Raw genomic sequence first — 24,879 nt, 5'->3', positions numbered from 1 at the left:
AATGGAACTGTATTTCACAAAAGAGATGAGACAGTTAAGAAGAAGAAGGAAGCAAAAAACAGGAAGGGTTCATGAGAATTTTATGGCAGCCAGAAAGGAACTTGAGAAAGGACAGGAAAGCTAGGACACACAAGGAGGCCTTGGCAAGTCAGATTAAGTTAAACCCTAAGACATTCTATGCATACTTGAAGAAGAAAGGTGACTAGAGTGAAGGTAGGGTCCATGTGCCTGGAGGCAGCGGAGGTCCTAAATGAATACTTTGCTTCACCCTATGTGCTGGAGTAAGTTCAGGTAAAGAAAGAGAAAGTGCTAGATCTTCTTAATAATGTTAGGATTTGTAAGTTCCCGGGACCATATGAGATATACTTCAGGTTTCTACAGGAAGTGAGAGAAGAGATTGCTGGGGCATTGACAATGATCTTTGCTTCCTCTTTGGCCGTACGGGAGGTACTGGAGGATTGGAGGATTGCCTTGTTTAAAAAAGGCAATGGGGAGAATCCTTGGAATTATAGACCAATCATTGGTGGGAAAACTTTTGGCGAGAATTCTTCGGGACAGGATTTACGAGCAGTTAGGGAACCATAGTTTTAGGGTTAGTCAGCATTGCTTTGTGAGGGGAAGGTTGTGCCTCACAAGCCTGATTAAGATTTTTGGGGATGTATCAAAAGAATTGATGAAGATAAGGTGGTACATGTGGTGTATATGGATTTTAGTAAGGCATTTGACAAGGTCCCCTATGCTAAACTCATTCAGAAAGTCATGGGGTATGGGATTCATGGAACCTTAGCTCTGAGGATTCAGAATTGGCTTGCCTATAGAAAGCAGAGGGTGGTAGTAGTTGCAACATATTCTGCCTGGAGGCCAGTGACTAGTGGAGTTCCAACTGGATCTGTTCTGGGACCCCTGCTCTTTGTGATCGTTATAAATGATCTGGACAAAGAAATAGAGGGATGGGACAGTAAGCTTTGAGATGACATGAAGATTGGAGGTGTTGTGATAATGTAGGTTGTCATACGTTACACCAGGATATAGACAGGATGCAGATTTGGGCGGATGGGAGATAGAGTTCAATCCAGATAAGTGTGAAGTAACATATACCCCATTGTATAGAATGACTCGTGAATAGAACAACCTGGAATTTCCTCCTAAAATGTTGGTTTTGAGTGATACCTTTTGTATAAGATGACCCAAAATCTGGCACTTACCACTGACCAGTAGGTGCTGTTAAAAGCAAATCACAATACTTTAATAACAAACTATCATTTAAAGGATTAAATTTTATTTGAACATTTTAAAGTAAACCACCATCGGCTCCTGAAACAAGTAGTTTAAAACTTGTTCAGAGCCGACAGTAGCTGGGCCAGGTGGATGGACCCCAGGGAGGAACACTGGGACTTTGTAAATAACTAACGGGGCATGAGCGAGATTGCGTTGGAGCTGGCAGGAAGATGGTGGCAGTGTTATGATTTCGTTGACAAGGGTAAGAATTGTAGACCCTTTGTCTAGGATATAAGGTGAATTTTAAAGTTTCAGATCATCTACACAATGCATATAGGGCAATGCATTTTGGAAGATCAAACTTGAAGGTAGAGTGCATGGTTAAAGTCATAATTTTTAACAATGTGGAAGAACAGAGGGACCTTGGGGTCTAAATCCATAGATCTTTCAAGGTTGCCATGTAGGTTGATAGGGTGTTTAAAAATGTTTATGATATGCAGGCCTTCATTATTCAGGGGAATGATGCAGCTCTATAAAATTCTGGTTGGACCACACTTGGAGTATTGTGTACAGTTCTGGTTGTCCTATTACAGGAAGGATATCAAAGGATACAGAGGAGAATTACCAGGATGTTGCCTGGATTGGAGAACGTGTCTTATGAGACATGGTTAGTCAAGCTGGGACTTTTCTATTTTGAGCGAAGAAGGGTGAGAGGTGACTTACTAGAGGTCTACAAGAATATAAGAAGCATAGATAGGGTGGACAGCCAGCACTTTTTTCATGGGTTGAGAGTAGCATCTACCAGAGGGTATCTGTATAAGGTGAGGGAAGAAAACTTTAGGGCAGATGTCAGTTTTCTTCAATTGGTCGCCCTCAGCTGCTCACATGACAGCCCCACAAATGTCATTTCTCCACAAACTTTTGGCAGTGACATGCCCTCACAAGGCGGCAGCCAAGGCCATTCAACATCACTATCAGTGTTCCCTGCCTCTGGTCCAGCTCAAAGGGTGGAACATCCTAGAACTACCAATTGGATACAGAGTTGACTTAAAGACAAAGAGTGGTAGTGGAGGGTTATTTTTCAAATTGGAGGCTTATAACCAATAGTGTGGCACAGGGATCAGTACTGGGTTCACAGTTTGGCATCTATGATCTGGATGAGAAGGTAGGTAGCACTGTTATCAAGACACCATGAATAGCCAGCCATATAGTGAACAATGGTTATCTAAGATTACAACAGAATCTGGAAATGAAGATGAAATTTAACTCAGACAAGGGCAAGGTGTTGCACATGGTAGGTTAAACCAGGGCAGGACAAACAATGTACGGCTCAGGGGAGAGTTGTACGACAGAGGGTCATGGGGGTACAGCTTCTTTCTTTTTTCTTTGGCTTGGCTTCGCAGATGAAGATTTATGGAGGGGTATGTCCACGTCTGCTGCAGGATCGTTGGTGACTGACAAGTCCGATGTGGGACAGGCAGGCACGGTTGCAGCAGTTGCAAGGGAAAATTGGTTGGTTGGGGTTGGGTGTTGGGTTTTTCCTCCTTTGTCTTTTGTCAGTGAGGTGGGCTCTGCGGTCTTCTTCAAAGGAGGTTGCTGCCCACCGAACTGTGAGGAACCAAGATGCACAGTTGGAGGCGATATCATCCCACTGGCGGTGGTCAATGTGGCAGGCACCAAGAGATTTCTTTAAGCAGTCCTTGTACCTCTTCTTTGGTGCACCTCTGTCTCAGTGGCCAGTGGAGAGCTTGCCATAGAACACGATCTTGGGAAGGCGATGGTTCTCCATTCTGGAGACGTGACCTACCCAGCGCAGTTTGATCTTCAGCAGCATGGATTCGATGCTTGCGGACTCTGCCAGCTCGAGTACTTCGATGTTGGTTATGAAGTCATTCCAATGAATGTTGAGGATGGAGCGGAGACAGCGCTGATGGAAGCATTCTAGGAGCTGTATGTGATGCCGGTAGAGGACCCATGATTCGCAGCCGAACAGGAGCGTGGGTATGACAACAGCTCTGTATATGCTGATCTTTGTGTATTTCTTCAGGTGGTTGTTTTTCCAGACTCTTTTGTGTAGTCTTCCAAAGGCGCTATTTGCCTTGGCGAGTCTGTTGTCTATCTTTTTGTCGATCTTGCATCAGATGAAATGGTGCAGCCGAGGTAGGTAAACTGGTTGACCGTTTTGAGTTTAGTGTGCCCGATGGAGATGTGGGGGGGCTGGTGGTCATGGTGGGGAGCTGGCTGATGGAGGACCTCAGTTTTCTTCAGGCTGACTTCCAGGCCAAACATTTTGGCAAAAGAGGACGTCATGCGCTGGAGAGCTGGCTCTGAATGGGCAACTAAAGCGGCATCGTCTGCAAAGAGTAGTTCACGGACAAGTTGCTCTTGTGTCTTGGTGTGAGCTTGCAGGTGCCTCAGATATTGTTCCATGAAAGGCTGTTGACCAACGTGTTTGTTACATTTGCCTTCATTGATCAGAGCAGTGAGTGCAGGAGCTGGGACATCACGTTAAAGCTGTGGGACCACACTTGGAGTGTTGTATGCAGTATTGATCACCTAGTGATAGAAAGAATATTGTTAATTTATTTTTTAAAATTTAAATGTATTAAATGTTAAATTTAGATATATAGCATCGTAACAGGGCATTTCAGGCCATGAGCCCATGCTGCCCAATTAATCTACAATCCCAGTACATTTCAAATGGTGGGAGAAAACCAGAGCCCCTAGGGAAAACCCTTAGACATGGGGAGAATGAACAAATTCTTTACAGACAGCAAGTGATTCAAACCCTAGTCCCAATCGCTGGCACTGTAACAGTGTTGTGCTAACAGCTAAGCCAACAGTGCCACCTTCAGTTAAGCTGGAAAGGGTTCAACAGATTCACAAAAATGTTACCGGCACTAGTAGGCTTGAATTATAAAGGCAGGGACATTTCTCCCTGGATCATAGAAAGCTGAGAGATGAACTTATAATGAATGGTCTATGAAATCATGAGGGATAAAGATAAGGTAAATAGTCAGAATCTTCTTTTCATGGTAGGGGAATCTAAATCTAGAGGGTGCAGGTTTAAGGTGAGGGGGTAACATTTGAAAGGGAACTTTGGAGAAACTTTTCAATTAGAGGATGGTGGGTATATGGAACAAGCTTCCACAGGAAAAGTAGAGACAGGTGCAATTCCAATCTTTTGAAAGCATTTGGGCAATGTGAGAAGAGGTGGGGTGAAGAGGTGGGAGTAGCCAAGGGGTGAGAAGCAGTGAAGGTGAGAGGGCCAGGAGTTGATCAGCAATGACCATGAGTTGATCAGGAATGACCACAACATCTACAATTTCTTTAGCACTGTTCAGTAGCTCTCAACATCCAAGTCCACACTCAGGAGAAGAGGATTGCCCTTGATTGGACCCCGCCCTCTCCTTCTGATGGGAACCATGCACCGCTACCGATGAGATGACTTGCCACACTTCCATTCCTTGGCATCCCATTCCCGACCACCACCCTAAGATGCCCCTCATCCATCACCTTCTGGGCATCTATAATCCCATACAAACTACATCAGCCTCCGGTACATCATCAAAGAGTTTGTCAACTCCATGCTGACTTTCCCTCACCATCCACAACTGCTCAAGTGACTGCCGCTCCTCTTCCTGATGATTGTTTCTAGAACATTCCCCCTGCCTACCCCACCCCCACCTGGTCAGTAGTTGGACAGTTTGTGCTCACCTTGTTTTTGAAGAAGAGTGTAACCCAGTCTTCATGCAGGTATTGGCTAAGCTCTCCCCTCCCTCAGCAAACCCAATACATGCCATCTTGCCCGGGGAATTTCTTCATAGTGCAGCAAGACCTTCTGCTCCCTCCTCTCCATCACTCGGTGGCCATGTCTGGTTGCTGAGCAACCAGAAGCATCTTCTCCCTCAGTGAAGACCCTCTTTCTCTCCATAGATCATGACATCACAGAAACTGGCCCTTCGATCCAACTAATTTGTGCCAAACTATTATTTTGCCTCATCCCATTGACATACACCTGGACCATAGCCTTCATTCCCCTCCTATCCACATAAAACATTGTCTGCAGACACACCCCAAAATACTGGAGGAACTTAGCCTGAGCACTTCTTCAAGGAATAAGCAAAGAATAATGATTCCCTCCTATTCAATTCTTTTTACTGTCAAAATTGAGTCTGAATTCACTACATCAGCTGACAGCTCATTCCACTCTCTCTCCAATCTGTCTGCAATCAGCCTGGCTTGAGTTAACAGGTTGCCAGCTGTCATGCAATCTCCCTCACTGGCTGACTTCCCTCCAGAATTCTGGACTGCCTGCCATCATCGGCTGATTTTCCTCCCCTCTTCCCTTGCATGTGTATGTGCAGACTGGGAGCCAAATGGCTGCTGTAGGAAGGTGCACTCAGGGTTGGTATGAAGCAGTCGAGCGGAACACAGTGAAAGACCCTGTTCTCCTGAGTGTAAAGCTTCACTGATCCCATTGCATGCAATGCAAGATCCTACAAGCAGCTCTGTGAAGATGACCAAATTGACTGAGGGAATAACCATCATTCCCATATCTATTAGCATCTGAACCTGTGTCCTCTCATACACACGTCGGGATCTTTCAAACTGCAGATCCCTCAGCGCCTCCTCCTTCTCCTGGTAGCCCTGCCAAAGGAGCGAGTCCTCAACAGTTGGCCTCAGCTGAGACTCCAAATCAAGTAGCTCCTGCTTGAGCCGCTCGATCTCGGACATGTGATCCTGGCAAAACAATCATACGTGAGCCTTGCCGACGTCCCACTAGAGCCTGAAGGAGGTGAACCTTCCCCAGGGTCAGCGCTAGGATGAATGTTCGAGGGGGGCATTAGCGTGTTGAGGGGGGGGGAAGGGGGGAACACAATGCAAAGCTTGCAAACTCACTCAGTGGCGGGGGGGGGGGGGGGGATGATGGATGCTGATCCTACCTGCTGACGAATGTTAACATCCTCCATCCCTCCAACAGACACACAAACTAGATGCTAGTGACACGACCGGGGTCAGGTGAAGTCACTAGTGTGTCGAGCTCGATGCTAGTAATGCGGACAGGGGCAGGTCTGTCAGTGAGCGGTTGCTGCGACCGTATAGGGGGCACAGCACCTCGCTTGTGGAGGGGGAGCGATGCCCGCAGATGCTCCCCCCCCCTCCTCCCCGGCACCGATCTTGCCTCCCGTTCCCCCCTGCAAGTCACCCAGAAATTACTAAATGAATCTCAATTGGTGGTCATCCAGCAGCTGGTGGTTAAAATGTCAGTACGTGGACCTTGGCCGACCGAGCAGCGGACTGAGAGCCACCCACGCCAGATGAAGGTCCAAAAACACCACTGGCCGCACGGAGGCAGCCGACACCCAGGATACAAGTGCTCTAGAGATGCACAGCCGGTCGATTCGTGAGCTTCTCCCTCCTTGAGTAAGCACAGGAGTCCGGATGAAGGTTCTGCCAAACATTGATCAGATCAGAGGAACCCACCAGCTCTCTCAGCAGCCTCATCGAGGCTTGGCACGACCAAAGGCGGAATGATCCCTGTCCTCAAGGGTGCATTAAGATCACCCCCAAGGATGACACATTCGCCCTGGCTAATGCAAGCCAGCAGGGAAAACACATCCTGCAACACGTGCATCCAGAGACGTAAATGTTGATAAGGTGCAACGGCACGCAGTCTAAACACACAGCCAAATGGCCTGGCACCAGTTCCTGAACTTTCAGGATATCAGGCTGGAACGTTGGGGCCAACAAGATAGCCACTCCATTTGGTGTGGAGCTGAAGTGACTCATGTAGATCCTTCCCCACCCCCCGGCCCCGCCCTCCAATCCTGAGCCACTCCAGGAGCCAGGTGGATCTGTCTCCTGGAAGAGTACGGGTCTCCTGCTGGAAACTCACTGAATACCTCCAATCCCTGGGGAATGAGAGATGGTGTAACCTGTGGATAGACCCTCTTCTGCCATTGATGTTCAAACAGGCGATGATAATCTTCATGATAAGTCACTGGAGATTCCCTCGCCAGCACCTAGTGTGAAGGGAGTAGGCCTCCCTACCAACCCCCCTCCACCAGAGTAGCCTTCATAAAGAAATTGGCACTGCTCCTTCTTGATCACATCCACCCCCTTATCCACCTTTTTGAGGATGTTATGGAGGTACTGAACAACCCAAGGGAGATCCAACCAGTGGGCAGCAACCAAATGGACCCTACACTATCTAACAGGGTGTCCGCCAGGACTTCCTGACTTCCCCTGGCTTGATGAGCAATGACACAGTATTGGGGACGAAAATGATCTGCCAGCTCAGCATTGAAGGAGTCTACCTCATCCTTTTCACTGCTTCTCACATCCTCCTCCAGAGATTCGCATTCGCCATCACTGGCTGACATGCCCACTCCACAGTGTGGGAGTCCCATTCGGTGGTCCCACCTGAGGCACAACCCCACCTCCAATGTCAATGACCAAAGGAGACCCTGCTGCCTCTGGATCCAGGTCCGAAGATGTGATGGGTACCCCATACACCACCACTTCACACTACCATGTATCCTGTCCCCAAACAGAGGGCTTGAATTGTCTGTCTTGACCACCTCTGCACTGCAGCCATCCATCCTAGAAGCAGAACCAGAAGGTTCCCGGCCATCCCCAGCCATAGGGGTCACCACAATTCTTCACGGAATTCGCAGGTGACCCATGGATCAAGCAGACCAATAATCCAAGGATCGGACATCCCTCATCTAGCCTTGATAGACCACCCTGTTGCGTGATTCTCCTCCCACTGTAACCCTTGGTTTTTGGGGCCATCTAACTCATTAACACACACTGTATGTGCAGCCCCAACAATGGGCATCACTCCCCTTAGGTGGCCCCTGTGCAGCAGAGCTACCCTCCAGCTTTGGAAAGGCACACTCCGAGCACACAGCCTTTACCTGGAGTAAATCTCGCCTCCCCCCCCACCCCCTACCTTGGGTGACACCTGTCCGTCAGACCCCTTGTTTTTATGCCTCCTTGTTTTTATGCCATTGGCATGTGAAGGCACGGTGACCATCATTTCTGAGAAATCCTTGGTCTCTGGCACCCCATTCCTTCCCTCCACCATCAGACTCAGTTCATGTTTGCGAGTGAATTCGCAAATCCAAATGGAGAGGGGAGATGTGGTTGCCCGACAAGGGATAAAGGGCACCTCAGGAGGGGGAGGGGAGAATGGGGTTAAAGACGTTTTAAATAAGAGAATAAGGAAAATGTTTGATGTTTTAGAAATGTTGTCTTATAAAGTGTTCAAAACAAGAAAGCAGAAATGGATAAGAAGGAAAGGTGATGATGGAGAAACGGAAAGGGAAGATAAACAAAGTATGAAATGGCTACGTTGAACTATATGACTTTAAATATTAACGGAATACATAACCAAATCAAAAGGAAGAAACTGCTAAATTTACTGAAAAAAGAAAAAATTGATATAGCATTTGTGCAAGAAACACATTTAACTGAAATGGAGCACAAGAAATTAAAGAGAGATTGGATAGGACATGTAACAGCAGCGTCATATAATTCAAAAGCAAGAGGAGTAGCTATATTAATCAGTAAAAATGTACCAATTAAAATAAAAGAGGAAATAATAGATCCAGCAGGGAGATACGTAATGATAAAATGTCAGATATATTCGGAATTTTGGAATCTACTCAATGTATATTCACCTAACGAAGAAGATCAAAAGTTTATGCAAGATATTTTTTTGAAGATAGCAGATACGCAAGGGAACATGTTAATAGGAGGGGATTTCAACCTGAATTTGGATTCAAATATGGATAAAACTGGGAAAAAAATTAACAGAAGGAACAAAGTAACCAAATTTATAATTAAGTCGATGCAAGAAATGCAACTTTTGGATATATGGAGGAAACAACACCCAAAGGAAAAGGAATATTCATATTATTCGGGTAGACATAAAACATACTCAAAAATAGACCTATTTCTGTTATCAGCTCGTATGCAAGATAGAGTAAGAAAAACAGAATATAAAGCTAGAATATTATCGGACCATTCACCCCTGATATTGACAATAGAGTTAGAGGACATCCCTCCAAGAATGTATAGATGGAGATTAAACTCCATGCTACTTAAAAGGCAGGAGTTTAGAGAATTCATTGAAAGACAAATTAAAATGTACTTTGAAATAAATACGGAATCAGTGAAAGATAAGTTTATATTATGGGATGCAATGAAAGCGTTCATTAGAGGGCAAATAATAAGTTATGTAACCAAGATGAAGAAGGACTATAATTAGGAAACAGAGCAGTTGGAAAGGGAAATAGTAAATATAGAAAAAGAATTAGCAATGAAGGAAGATACAACTAAAAGAAGAGAATTGGCAGATAAAAAAATAAAATATGAAACACTACAAACATATAAGGTGGAGAAGAACATAATGAAGACAAAACAGAAATATTATGAACTAGGGGAAAAAACGCACAAAATTCTAGCATGGCAGCTTAAGACAGAACAAGCTAAGAAAATGGTATTGGCATCAAGGAAAAAAGACAAACAAATCACATATAATCCAACGGAGATCAAGGAAAACTTTAGAGAATTCTATGAACAATTATACCAAACTAAAAACAAAGGGAAAGAAGGCAAAATAGATGAATTTTTAACTAAAATTGAACTACCAAAATTACAAATAGAGGAACAAAATAAATTAACAGAACCATTTGAAATAGTAGAAATACAAGAGATAATAAAAAAAACTACCAAATAATAAAACACCAGGAGAGGATGGATTCCCATCAGAATTCTATAAAACATTTAAAGATTTATTATTTCCTCCCCTCCTGGAAGTAATCAACCAGATTGACAAAACACAAAGCTTACCAGATTCATGTAAAACAGCAATAATTACAGTAATACCACAGCAAGGGAAAGATCCACTCGCACCAGCGTCATATAGACCAATATCTTTACTTAACACAGATTATAAGATAATAGCTAAACTATTAGCAAACAGATTAGCAGAGTATGTACCGAAAATGGTAAATCTAGACCAAACTAGATTTATTAAAAAAAGACGCACAACAGACAATATTTGTAAATTTATTAACTTAATTCATGCAGTAGAAGGGAGTAAAGCGCCAACAGTAGCAGTTGCTTTAGACGCAGAGAAGGCCTTTTTGACAGAGTAGAATGGAATTATTTATTCAAAGTATTGCAAAAATTCAGTTTACCAGAGAAGTATATTAATTGGATTAAAGCATTATATAAGGGGCCATTGGCGAAAGTGACAGTAAATAGATATATATCAAAGCAATTTAACTTAAGCAGATCAACAAGGCAGGGATGCCCACTATCACCCTTATTGTTCGCGTTAGCTATAGAACCACTAGCAGAATTGATAAGAACAGAAAATAACATAAAAGGGATAAAAATAAAAGATAAGGAATATAAAATCAGTTTATTTGTGAATGATGTTATAGTATACTTAACAGAACCAGAACTATCAATAAAAGAATTATATAAGAAATTGAAGGAATATGGAGAAGTGTCGGGTTACAAGATTAACGTAAATAAAAGTGAAGCAATGCCAATGAATAATGCGGATTTCTCAAAATTTAAGAAGGAATCACCATTCAGATGGCAAATGCAAGCAATAAGATACCTAGGAACACAAATAAATAAAAATCTCGTTCATCTATATAAACTCAATTATTATCCACTAATGAAAAAATTACAGGGCGATTTAGAGCATTGGAAAGATTTCCCATTAACACTAATAGGAAGGATAAACTGTATTAAAATGAACATTTTCCAAAGGATATTATACCTATTTCAGGTATTGCCAATACACTTGACAGAGAAATTCTTCAAGGAGTAAAGAAAATAAGGAAATTTTTATGGAAAGGGGGGAAACCGAGTATAGCACTAGATAAATTAACAGAATGGTATAAACAAGGAGGCTTACAAGTGCCAAACTTTAAAAATTATCATAGAGCCGCACAATTAAGATACCTATCAGATTTTTACCAAACAAGGGAAAAGCCAGATTGGACTAGATTAGAACTAGATAAAATAGGGGAAAAGATACCTGAACATATATTATATAAATGGGATGAAAAATTGGTACAACGTAGGAGTTCTCCAGTATTACATCATTTGCTCAATATTTGGAAGAAGATACATGTAGAAAGGAATAAAACAAATTACCAATTACCAAAACTAATAATGACGCAAAATCAGTTACTCCCTTTTACAATAGATAACCTTTCCTTTAGAGAATGGGAGAAAAAAGGGATCAAAAGAATAGAAAATTGTTTTTCAGGAAATAGATTATTATCCTTTGAACAAATGAAAGATAAATACAATATAACTCAAGATACAGTGCTGGCATATTACCAATTGAGATCCTACTTGAAGGACAAATTAGGAAGAAGTCTGAGGTTACCAGAGGGAAGTAAATTTGAATATGTGATTACAGATACAATGATAATCAAAAGATTTATAACAAATATGTATATTAAACTGCAAGAAAAGGAGAATGAGGAAATAAATGGTAAAACTAAACAAAAATGGGAACAAGATTTAAATATAAAGATAAAAAAGGAAACATGGGAGAAGTTATGTTCTGGAACGATGAGAAATACATTAAATACGAGGTTATGTATGATACAATATAACTGGATACACAGGCTATACATTACACCTCAAAAGTTAAATAAATGGGACCCAACAGTATCTGACAGATGTTTTGTTGTAAAAAAGAAATGGGAACAACAATTCATGCAATCTGGACAAGTGAGAAAGTAGAAAAATTTTGGGAAGATCTAAACCAGATATTAAATAAAATTACAGAAAACAATATACCAAAAAACCCAGAGATCTTCCTCCTAAGTAACATAAAAAACAAAGAATTTGGACTTGATTTGGATGGTGCACAAAAAAGATTTGTTATGATAGCTCTAGCCGTAGCAAAAAAATCTATTATGTCAACCTGGAAATTGGAAGATAATTTGAGAATACAACAATGGTATATAGAAATGAATAAATGTATTCCATTAGAAAAAATAACATATAGTTTAAGAAATAATATTGAAATATTTGAACAAATATGGGAGCCATACATGAAACACAATAGAAAAAACCTACCGGGGACATTTACCACCTAAATTAACGAAAGGAGAAGGAAATGAAAAGAATTGACTCAGTGGAATTTCTTGTTTATTTTTATTGAATGACAACATTGTTTGACTGGTTTAATGTATCTTAGATTTTGTACTTTAAATGGATGGGGGGAGGTAGGGAGGGTGGGATGGGAGGAGGGGGGGAGAAAATGACACTGTATATATTTGAAAAGGAAAATGTATGCATCATGGTCAATGTGGTTTATGGTGTGAAAATTAAAAAATAAAAAATAAAAAAAATTATATATATATATATATTTTTTTTTTTTTTAAACGGTTACAGATTTTTTTAATAGTAGGGAAATTAAGGGCTATGAGAGAAAGAGCTGAGTCCACGGTCAGATCAGCCATAATCTTATTAAATCGCAGAGTAGGTTCAATGGGCTGGATGGCTTTCTCATGCTCCTATTTCTCAAGTTCTTATGATACTGAAGAGAGACATCACTGGACACTGGAGAGACATTGCTGATGGTGAGGAGAGCACTGGGATTTGGAGAGACAATGGATAGAAAGACATCAATTTAGAGTGTGATCACTGGATAATGGAGAGAGATATCACAACACATTGGAGAGATTCATCAACAATGCAGAAAATAATGGTGGACAATTGTTTTTAATCGTGGGGCTGGAGAGATAATTGAAGGTAGGGACATCATTGGCAAGAGACATCACTATGGAAGTAGGGGATCAAAGGGGAACAAACATCATTGGAAATCACAAGGGAGGCATTACTTTGAAGGAATCCCTGGGGAAGCATTGCTGGATCATGGAGATAAATTGCTGGGATCAGTGTGCAATGGAGAGTTCAAATTCAAGTTTATTTATCATTCGATTGCACCAATACAACCCATTGAAACAGCATATAATGAAACAGCGTTCTTCGGTCCACAGTGCAAAACGGTAAAAACACACATAAAGACAAGTACAGTACATGTATACATGTATTTAAAATAAATATTATTCATACATAGTGGAGTCTCAGGGAGTTATTTTACCAGCTCATCCGTCATTCAGCAGACTCATTGCCTGTGGGAAGAAGCTATTCTTCAGCCTCATGGTTCTGGCTTGAATACTTCGGTATCTCTTTCCGGACAGGAGCAGCTGGAAGGTGCTGCACAAGGTGGGGTAGGGGTCCTCATGGATTTTATTGGTTAATCCCATCTCAACGAAGGGTTTGACCAGGACCTCTAGCTGAGTGGGAAGCCTCACCACCAAGGGGGCAGGACTCCAGTGACAATCCAGGACTTCAGCAATATGGCCATTGGTTGGTCAATGAGCAGCACTGACCTCCTGTTGACTGCTCTTCTCTCATCCTGCCTGCCCCCAGTCCTGCATACCTTCCCAACCTGCCCTCATGCTTGGATTGCAGGTCTCAGCAGCTGGCATGGAACCTCGTCAACTTTTCCTGTGTTCTTGTGAACCATCTTCCCTCCCAATCTCTAACCTCCCCTGCCCTCCAACTTTCCATAGCCTCTGGCCAGAACTTGGTAATTCACCCATTTCTCTCCTTTACACATCCTCCTTTCCTATCCTGAGTCAAAGATGAGAGGTCGACCCTCCGGGGAACAGGTAACGTCACCTCTCTGACCCGTGGTATTCCTGACCCTGCTCTCCACATCTGTCAGGTCTCCAGCTTTATGAGGTTTGATGATGTGTTTGCCTAACCTTCAACAGAGGTAGTTTGTCAAGGGGATCTTCTGCATTGGTATATTGCGAGTGGGGTCAAAGTTTCCATGTGGTGTAATTCTACATCTCTAACGTTGTTCAATGGAGTACACAAATAGGCTGAAGAAACTCACACAGCATCCACAGGAAGTAAAGAGTAACTGTCATTTCTACCCTTAGCCCTTCTTTTGGATGCTGTGTGACTTGCTGAGTTTCTTCAGCACTTGTGTACTGTGTACTGGATCTTAACATCTGCAGATCTTTTTCACCTAACATTGCTCAATAACTATCTGCCTAAGAATCTAATAAGTACTTTGCAAGCTGGGTGCAAAGGATATATGGGTATTAGTGTGAATGCCTAGAGTGGTCTCCTTACTCAGGGAAGATTCCAGAGGAAGGATGAGGGAGGAGTAGGGACTCTGCGCTCTTCTGTAAATGGGACTTACTTTATTCCATGCTTTATGAAAAGTGGGTTCAGACTTTCAACACCTGAACTTTTGATTGGAGACTTGGGGTTTAATTTTGGAGCACTTTTAATGCAAAGTACTTTAAAGATTGCAAAGTGCAGTGCATTTACATTGTCAGAATGGCCAACAGCAGAAACTGTTTCAGTGAGAGTTAAAGTGGCTCAGACAAATCCATGCAATGCCCTAGCTCCAGCAGGATCTCACTGATTATCATAATTGCTGCCATTCTGCCATTTGGTTCAGTGCAAAATATTTGATGAATGTGATTGTTTTAAGAGTTCAATGTTTCTCTTCCTCCTATAATCTCATCACCTTGCAGACAATAGGTATAATGTTTGGAAAGATCCAGATTAGGAGGGAATATCCTAGCGCATTGGGGAGAGAACACTTCTAACCTGCTGCAATCTGATCCCAGCTTGGGGTCGACCAAGTAGACCTTCACTGTCCTGTTTTCTAATGCTGTGTAGCAGGTGGTATTTAACTTGCACTGTTGGCAGGAATACACAGCTCCCTCAGCACAGTGCACGCCCTCCCCCTTTTTGAGTAGAATAGCTCATCCTAAAATCTGGCCCCCCAGCATTGTGCTCCCAATCTCACCCTGGCGGGGGGGGGGGGGCATCTAGGAGCTACCTGACTCACACCCCTGCTATTTACAAAAAGGCATCCCTGGGCACAGAAAGATCCCACAATGGCCACAAAGTTGGTGGTGTTTGAGGTGTGAATGCTAGCCATCAATCAGCGAAAGCTACCCAGTTCCACGTGGTCTGTGAGGTCCACATCACTGCTATGGAACTCCGCTTAATGTGCCAATTGGGAAACTCACTCAGTGAGTTGGAAAACTCACTCAGTGGGGGGAGGGGAGGGCGAGGGAGGGTGCTTACCTTACCTGCAATGACTTCTTCCATCCGCCGCGCCATCACACTTCCCCATCATTCCGGCATTTCACACAAGCACGTGGCTTCGAAAACCACGTGACTCATTATGGTGAATATAGTTAAGCACAATTGAAAACAGCGATGCCAATGACAAAAATGCGTTACTTTTCTGCAGAAAACACATAAATTGGAAAAAAAAGTTTTATATCAAACTGTGACATATTACATGCTGAACATAATTTAAGTAATAAATATCATTTTTTTCTTGAAAGTATGGAGCCCATACTTACTACATGTTAATTTGAAGGTCTAAGAGACTCTTGAAGGCCCATCCCTGGTAACCTTTAACTCCATTATTATATGTATTGAATTAATAATTTTTATTGACATTCTCCTTGTTTCTGTTCTTTTATATTAGTTAGGATTAGTGGGTGGGAGGTTGTTTTCTTTTTGATATTTAAAAAAATAAATAAAAAGCTGTGACATATTCAGTTATTTCTCTGTTGGATGTGCCATGAGTTACATGGGTGCTTGTAATCAATCATAAACCACAAGACTCATTCCCCTCTGATGGCGTCATCCACAACCCCTAGTGACGCTATTGCTGGGGTTTCCACACTTGGACCTGCAGCTTAAAGACCTAGGGGTCGGGAATAAAGCTATTTTCGAAAGCAAATACGTGCTTCACATGCATTTATCATCTTATCAATGCTATAAATAAGATGAACGTTGAACCTCAACCAAATTAGAACTTTATTCACAATAAAGTAAAAACAAAAGGAAAACAGTTCAAAGTTTCGTATCCATAAACTTCCATCACTGTACGTTGTTACATTCATTTCTATTTACACCATTATCACCACTGTGGCTTCATCTAACCACTCTCAAGCTGCTGATAATAAGATTTTGCGGTCAACCACCAACAACCCAATTCCAATTTAAAAGCACGCTGCAAAGTCTCTCTCTTTCACACACACATTGCACTGTGCACGTCATTAGAACATCATTTGAAATAGACTATATACTCCACTCTTACCAAATAAATGCAGACAGACCCAAAAAACATTCAACATTTTGTGTAATAATCATGAAAGCCAAGGCTGGCATCATAAAGTGAATTGAACGCATGGCTTAGCTTTAGAAGAGTTGCAGGTGGCGAGTGTTGGCGCTGAATCTCCTAAGAATGGTGCCCTTCCATTCAATTATGAATTTTCAGAATAAGTCCCTCTCAAACACTAGCTGGACCAACTGGGTCTTTCTTTCTTTGCGCGTCTGTGATCCGAAAATACATTTCTCAGAATGGAGAATTAATTCTCGCACATTGCTGTGGAGGCGCCAAATGTTAAGGCATGTTTGAAAGTAGTGAGGACACTGGGCATTCTGATCAGATGTGTGTGGTACTTTGAGAGGATGTGCTGCATAGTCCAATCCCCCTCTATTGTTTTTATGAGCTGAAAAACTGTTTAGCAACTTCATACTCTGTCTCAACTATAGGCGACCATGACAGGTCCATAATATGCTTCACAGCCTTTCCATAAAGAAATGTATCACTTTCTGGATTCAGTGCAACAAGTGCACTAGCCCACTGTGAGTAGCGCTCCCTGAATCTATGATCTATCTCTCCAAGCACTGAATCAATAGTATTTTGGTACAGTCTCTGAAGTTCTGTTTTTTTGTCATCATCGTCAGTTCCCATAACGACATAATCATCCATAATCGTTTTCACTTTGCATCTTTGTTTGGTGATCGTGGGACTCAGTGAAGCACTGGCAGCTGTGGCTATGTCCCACACCTTATTAAACTCCTTGCCACAACGACGTTTCAGTACACAAGCTGTTACATCATCTACGATATTTAAACCTGTCATCAAGTCAGTGTTCTCCAGCTGTAGAAGCCTGTTTGGTGGGACCAACAGGGCAAGAACTGAGTGCACCAACTTGGCAATGAATGAGGAACTGGACTCGCGCAGCAGACCCACAGCCTCCATTCATTTCTCTGCACCATAAACTAGCACAGAGTCAATCTCACTAGTCAAAAGATGTTATGTCATCAAAGGATTTTAGAATGACTGACATGGTGGCAAGATGTTCCGTCCATCTCTGTTCCAGAAGCTGTTTAAGATGCACACCCTTATAGTGTACAGCAACTGTGGGCTTCCTGCAGAATTTATAGAGGGTATCACACACATGAAAGAAGTCCACTAGTTGTCTCTACTGACATTGCGTATACTACCATTAAATGTAGCTGATGGTTAAGACAGTATACATCAGGTATCTCACGCCTAGTTTCTCTTGCAATAGCTTCTGAATGTCACCATGCTTCCCAAACATCAGAGCAGCCCCATCAGTTACCTGGCTTAGAATCTTTGATGTGTCCAGTCCAACTTCACTTAGCTCTGCCAAATGGTGTCTGCTAATGTCTGTGCATCACCTTTGGTTAACAGACGCTCTGTGACCTTATATGACTCATTTACAAATCGAATGACATTTAATATATTTTCACACCTGGTGGGTTCGATCTACTTTGAAAGTGTAATAGGAGTCACCTACTTCCTCCACTATAGCCTTTGTCACCACACTGCTCAGTGTACTTATGAGTTCATTTTGCATGTCATGACAGGTTTTCACATCCTCAGCCAATTCAGGGTTCTTTTTAAGAAGCATTTAGTCCTGTAAGGAGAGGAAAAGTCCACTCCCCTACTTCAAGATGTTATCAAAAGCCTCCATCTTCCCTCATAAAGGCAACTGGTTTTCCACTAAAAATCCAAGAACATCGATGATAGAGGAAACGTAATTATCTGTTCTTTCATAGTTGGTCTATGTTAACAAGTGTTGAAATCTCCTTTCCAGTATTGACATGCCTCTCCTGCTCCTTCCAGTGTGTAGCAAGAGATATGAGATTCGTTTATGAAATCCCTGATCTCTCTCCACAGCATTTTTCCAGTTACAAAAGCCTACACTCACAAAGGCATCCAGTGTACAAAACATCCGAGTGGTGCTAGACAGCCGACAGCAAAAATAAAATTCCGCAGCAGCCTTACTACTGTATTCAAGCCAGTCTCAGTTGTGATACCAAGCAGAGACAAATTAACGCTGCCCATCACTGAAAATGTTGGCAGGTTGGGCTGGTCAGTCCCGAGGTCATCTATGGCTATGATTGTCTTCTACAGATATCGCTTACTTTAGCAGGTGCATCATGGTGAGTGCTTGCAGGAGGCTCTGGCTTTATAGAAGAGGCCACACAGGGTGCTGGTGGAACTATAGGAGGCCTTGAAGAAGTAGACAAGTCCAACCATTTTCTTGTATTCATTTCTATTGTGTATGTGTCTTTAAGAATCAATTTGCAATGGAGAAACTGTGAGCACACTTTATTCAGGTTTGAATCTGGTGGGCACATGGAATCCCAACTCAACTTCCATTGTGATGTTATGTGTGCTTGTGCATTTAACTCATTACAACACAACTTCCTTTCTGATGTCATGTGCATGTAATTTTCTTTTCTTAATTTTGTATATTTCATTTATTTTAGCAAAAAGGTTAGTTTTTGCAGAATGCTTTTTGCAAGAGGCCACAAAGTATCAACAGCAGCTTGCCTGCAAAGATCACATGCTCTCCCAGAGGACCCCAAAACCCAGCAGCAATAGATTTGCACAACACAGTTAGTTTTTAAATTATATTTGAACAAGAAAACAGATTGAACTTTAACTTATTACTTAACCTACCTAACTACTTAATCCCCCCTCTAATACTAAGCGTAGGTGTGGGTAATGTATACTTAAGATTAGAAAAGTTGGAGGAGTCACGTGATGGAGTAGTGGCCGGTAGGGGAACTCCAGCCCTCTCCAGAAAAGTTAAAAAAAGATAGAGAAAAAGCAAAGGCACAAACTTAAAAACCAAAACAAAGTGAAAGTAAAAGTGTGAAGAAAATGGCAGCGAAGAAAGAAAAACCAAAAATAATGGGAAGAAAAGAAGAAGGAAAGACGTCGGAAGAAGAAGGTGAAGGCCTTACCTGTCCGAAGAGGCCCGCCGCGGAGAGAGAGGCCTGTTCCCACAGGTCAGTGGAGGTCCCGGGCTCGGGACTACAAAAATGGCTCACAGAGCCGAGTAAAAGTGCGCAACCGCGCATGAAAAAAAACACACTGACGGGAGGGGGGAACAGCTGTGGAGTTGAGCTCCACAGCTGAGAGAGACACCTGCAGCACAGCAGCAGGTGCAGAACACAGACAATAATGACAACAAGAAAGAAGAGGGTAAAAAGAAAACAAGGAAACAACAGATGGTCAACCCAGAGGAAGAAGAAGAAGAAGAACAGAAAGAAGTGGAAGAAGAAGAGAAAAGCAAGACAATGGATGTATCTTTTTTTAAAGAATATATGGAATCAATGAAAGAATGACAATTACAAGAATTTGATGAGATAAAAAGAAGAATTAAGAATGCAGAAGAAAGAATGAATAAAATGGAAGTGGCCATATCAGAATTGGCAAAAAGAGTGGAAAATATGGAAAAACGAGAAACATTTGTAGATATGGAAGTAAAAGACTTAGAAATTAGAAGAATCTAATAAAAAAGCTAAAGAGGCACAGGAGATGTTAGCTCAGAAGATAGATATAATAGAAAACTATAATAGAAGAAATAATATAAAGATAGTGGGCCTTAAGGAAGATGAAGAAGGCAAGAATATGAGAGAATTTATAAAAGATTGGATCCCCAGGGTCCTAGGAAGACCAGAATTACAGGAAGAAATGGAAATAGAGAGGGCACATAGAACTTTAGCCCCGAAACCACAACCGCAGCAAAAACCAAGATCCATTTTAGTAAAATTCTTAAGATATACAACAAGAGAAAATATATTGGAGAAAGCAATGAAGAAAGTAAGAGAGGACAAAAAGCCACTGAAATATAAAGGGTCAAAAATTTTTTTTCTATCCAGACATAAGTTTTGAACTCCTGAAGAAGAGGAAGGAGTTCAATACAGCGAAAACGATCTTATGGAAAAAAGGATATAAATTTATGTTAAGGTACCCAGCGGTACTTAAAATAATTATTCCAGGGCAACAAAACAGACTATTCTCAGATCCAGAGGAAGCAAGGAAATTTGCAGAACAACTACAAAACAAGCAGAGAGATGAAGACATGTAATAAGAGTAAAAATGACCACGATCTATATGTATGTGTGTAAAGGGGTATATGTGTGTATATATAGTGTGCATACATGAATGTATCCATATTTAGAGGAAAATATATAGAGTATAGACAAGAATTAATAAGGAAGGGAAATGGAATAGAGGGAATAAGGAGGGAATTAAAAGAGTGACCTTTGTTACATATGAAAATTGAAATCTTTTCTGGGGGGGGGCTGGGTGGGGAGGAGTTACGGTCACTGCAAAATCAGCTGACGTTTGCGAGTGAATTCGCAAATCCAAATGGAGAGGGGAGATGTGGTTGTCCGACAAGGGATAAAGGACAACTCAGGAGGGGGAGGGGAGAATGGGGTTAAAGAAGTTTTAAATAGGAGAATAGGGAAAATGTTTGATGTTTTAGAAATTTTGTCTTATAAAGTGTTCAAAACAAGAAAGCAGAAATGGATAAGAAGGAAAGGTAATGATGGAGAAACAGAAAGGGAAGATAAACAAAGTATAAAATGGCTACGCTGAACTATATGACTTTAAATATTAACGGAATACATAACCAAATTAAAAGGAAGAAACTGCTAAATTTACTGAAAAAAGAAAAAATTGATATAGCATTTGTGCAAGAAACACATTTAACTGAATTGGAGCACAAGAAATTAAAGAGAGATTGGGTAGGACATGTAACAGCAGCGTCGTATAATTCAAAAGCAAGAGGAGTAGCTATATTAATTAGTAAAAATGTGCTAATTAAAATAGAAGAGGAAATAATAGATCCAGCAGGGAGATATGTAACGATAAAATGTCAGATATATTCGGAGTTTTGGAATCTACTCAATGTATATTTACCTAACGAAGAAGATCAAAAGTTTATGCAAGATATTTTTTTGAAGATAGCAGATACGCAAGGGAACATATTAATAGGAGGGGATTTCAACCTGAATTTGGATTCAAATATGGACAAAACTGGGAAAAAAATTAACAGAAAGAACAAAGTAACCAAATTTATAATTAAATCGATGGAAGAAATGCAATTTTTGGATATATGGAGGAAACAACACCCAAAGGAAAAGGAATATTCATATTACTCGGCTAGACATAAAACATACTCAAGAATAGACCTATTTTTGTTATCAGCTCGTATGCAAGATAGAGTAAGAAAAACAGAATATAAAGCTAGAATATTATCAGACCATTCACCCTTAATATTGACAATAAAGTTAGAGGACATCCCTCCAAGAATGTACAGATGGAGATTAAACTTCATGTTACTCAAAAGGCAGGATTTTAGAGAATTCATTGAAAGACAAATTAAAATGTATTTTGAAATAAACACGGAATCAGTGAAAGATAAGTTTATACTATGGGATGCAATGAAAGCGTTCATTAGAGGGCAAATAATAAGTTATGTAACCAAGATGAAGAAGGACTATAATCAGGAAACAGAGCAGTTGGAAAGGGAAATAGTAAATATAGAAAAAGAATTAGCAATGAAGGAAGATACAACTAAAAGAAGAGAATTGGCAGATAAAAAAATAAAATATGAAACACTACAAACATATAAGGTGGAGAAGAATATAATGAAGACAAAACAGAAATATTATGAACTAGGGGAAAAAACGCACAAAATTCTAGCATGACAGCTTAAGACAGAACAAGCTAAGAAAATGGTATTGGCATCAAGGAAAAAAGACAAACAAATCACATATAATCCAAAGGAGATCAAGGAAAACTTTAGAGAATTCTATGAACAATTATACCAAACTGAAAACGAAGGGAAAGAAGGGAAAATAGATGAATTTCTAACTAAAATTGAACTACCAAAACTACAAATACAGGAACAAAATAAATTAACAGAACCATTTGGAATAGTAGAAATACAAGAGATAATAAAAAAATTACCAAATAATAAAACACCAGGAGAGGATGGATTCCCAATAGAATTTTATAAAACATTTAAAGATTTATTAATTCCTCCCCTCCTGGAAGTAATCAACCAGACTGATAAAACACAAAGCTTACCAGATTCATGTAAAACAGCAATAATTACAGTAATACTAAAGCAAGGGAAAGATCCACTCGCACCAGCGTCATATAGACCAATATCTTTACTTAACACAGATTATAAGATAATAGCTAAACTATTAGCAAACAGATTAGCAGAGTATGTACCGAAAATGGTAAATCTAGACCAAACTGGATTTATTAAAAAAAGACGCACAACAGACAATATTTGTAAATTTATTAACTTAATTCATGCAGTAGAAGGGAGTAAAGCGCCAACAGTAGCAGTTGCTTTAGACGCAGAGAAGGCCTTTGACAGAGTAGAATGGAATTATTTATTCAAAGTATTGCAAAAATTCAGTTTACCAGAGAAGTATATTAATTGGATTAAAGCATTATATAAGGGACCATTGGCGAAAGTGACAGTAAATGGATAAAAATCAAAGCAATTTAACTTAAGCAGGTCAACACGGCAGGGATGCCCACTATCACCTTTATTGTTCGCGTTAGCTATACAACCACTAGCAGAATTGATAAGAACAGAAAATAATATAAAAGGGATAAAAATAAAAGACAAGGAATATAAAATCAGTTTATTTGCGGATGATGTTATAGTATACTTTACAGAACCAGAACTATCAATAAAAGAATTATATAAGAAATTGAAGGAATGGAGGGGGCGTGGCAAGATGGCATAAGGATCAGACGTGCCTTCCAGTCCTCTCCCGACTCTTTGTTATTGTTTTGTCTAGAAATGCCCGTTAAAACTTTTTAAAAGTTTAAAAATAGTTAGAGGTGTTAGGCTAATCCCTGATGGTACAGTTGTTGAAGAAAAGTAAAAAAAAAATGGCAACAGATTGTAAAGAAACTACATTTTCCAGGCCTTAAAGATTCCAAGCCTACCTGCACACGGGAAGCCAGACTACAGTGCGAGATGGACCCAGGGGAGGAGATCCGAGGTTCGGCAGCGGAGTCCAGTTCTTTGTTGGTAGGACTCTTTGAAGATGGCGCCCGGCAGCCCTTAGAACAAAGGGCTAGCCGGGCGCATGTGCGAGAATCAGCACTAGCTGTAAATATTATGAATGAACCTTTACTCCTACAACCAGCTGAGATGCTGTCCGCTGAAAATCCGACAGGGAGTGGAGATTTAACCTTGGATAAAGCACCAGTGCTGCAAGATGTACTATTAACAAAGGAGACTTTACTAAAACCCGATTTACAAGAAGTATTTGATAAAATATGGGGTAAGAATATCCCTAGCCACAGACCTCCAGATACTGCTGAGGAGGCTGTGGCAGGGGTTTCTACACGCAGCCAAACTATAAGAAAAACTGCTAAAGTTAAAATGAGGGAAGAAATAGAAGATCCTTCAGTGAAACAGAAACGGCAGGAGCCTATTGTAGTTGAATCTACTCAAATGGATATGTATTTTCAGAATTTTGAAACCAAGATATATCTTACAATGACGCAATTATCCAGAGTTGTAGTTCAAACTAATACTGAGCTTAAGGATTTGACGGAAACTATCACTAAACAGATGGCTGATTATGGAGCTTTCAAGCTTGAAGTGAAAGAAAAATTTGAAGATGTTGATCATGAAATGGATATAGTACAGGAACAAATGCAAGAAGTAAATAAAACAATTGAAGATTTACAAATTCAGAATAAGAATCTGATGAAAAAGGTTGATTATTTAGAAAATCAATCTAGACGGAATAATATAAAAATTGTTGGTTTACCAGAAGGTATGGAAGGACCGGATCCAAGAAAATTTTTTACTGAATGGATCCCCAGGTGTTAGGACGGGATAAGTTCCCGGACGGTTTAATTTTGGAACGTGCCCATAGAGCTTTAAGAAGAAAGTCTTTTTCAGGACAAAATCCAAGATCGGTTTTGGTTCGTTGTTTAAATTATTGCGATAGAGAGACAATTTTGCGCACGGCTATAAGAAATGCACAACAAAGAAGATCCCCCTTGATGGTCGAAAATAATCGTGTTTTCTTTTATCCGGATTTGAGTCAAGAAGTTATGTTTCAACGGCGTGAATTTAATCCTGTGAAAGAAGTGTTATGGAGAAAAGGATATAAAGCAACATTTAGATATCCAGCAGTATTGAAGATTTTTCAAGATGGTTATCAACCCAAATTTTTTGATAATCCTAAGGAGGCTATGGATTTTGCTCAATCTTTGTCAATTATGCAATTTCAAGAAAAACGTAGTCCACCATGGTCTCCAAAGAGAGTGGAGACAGAAGAAGGGAGTCGATTTTCAAGAAGAAATGGAGATAAGGGAGATAAGAGAGATAAAATTGTTCAGAAAAATTTGGAGATGGAAGAAGGGAAATGATCCCCAAGAAGAAA

At 40.8% G+C, this 24,879-nt stretch overlaps 1 long non-coding RNA gene across 1 annotated transcript; it reads right to left on the bottom strand.

Moving 5' to 3' along the window:
* Positions 1 to 1,350: 1,350 nt before the first annotated feature.
* LOC138752690 (uncharacterized) lies at positions 1,351 to 23,545 on the bottom strand. The gene is made up of 3 exons (XR_011350840.1): positions 23,423 to 23,545; positions 15,399 to 15,556; positions 1,351 to 3,774 (listed from the first exon to the last, which is right to left on the bottom strand). It is a non-coding gene; the product is annotated as an uncharacterized lncRNA (long non-coding RNA).
* Between the last annotated feature and the right edge of the window lie 1,334 nt (positions 23,546 to 24,879).

This window comes from Narcine bancroftii, chromosome 2, assembly GCF_036971445.1.
Source record: "Narcine bancroftii isolate sNarBan1 chromosome 2, sNarBan1.hap1, whole genome shotgun sequence".
Lineage (NCBI taxonomy): Eukaryota > Metazoa > Chordata > Chondrichthyes > Torpediniformes > Narcinidae > Narcine > Narcine bancroftii.
The sequence above is the reverse complement of the archived record's forward strand: the minus strand, read 5'-3'. Positions and strand labels throughout refer to the sequence as shown.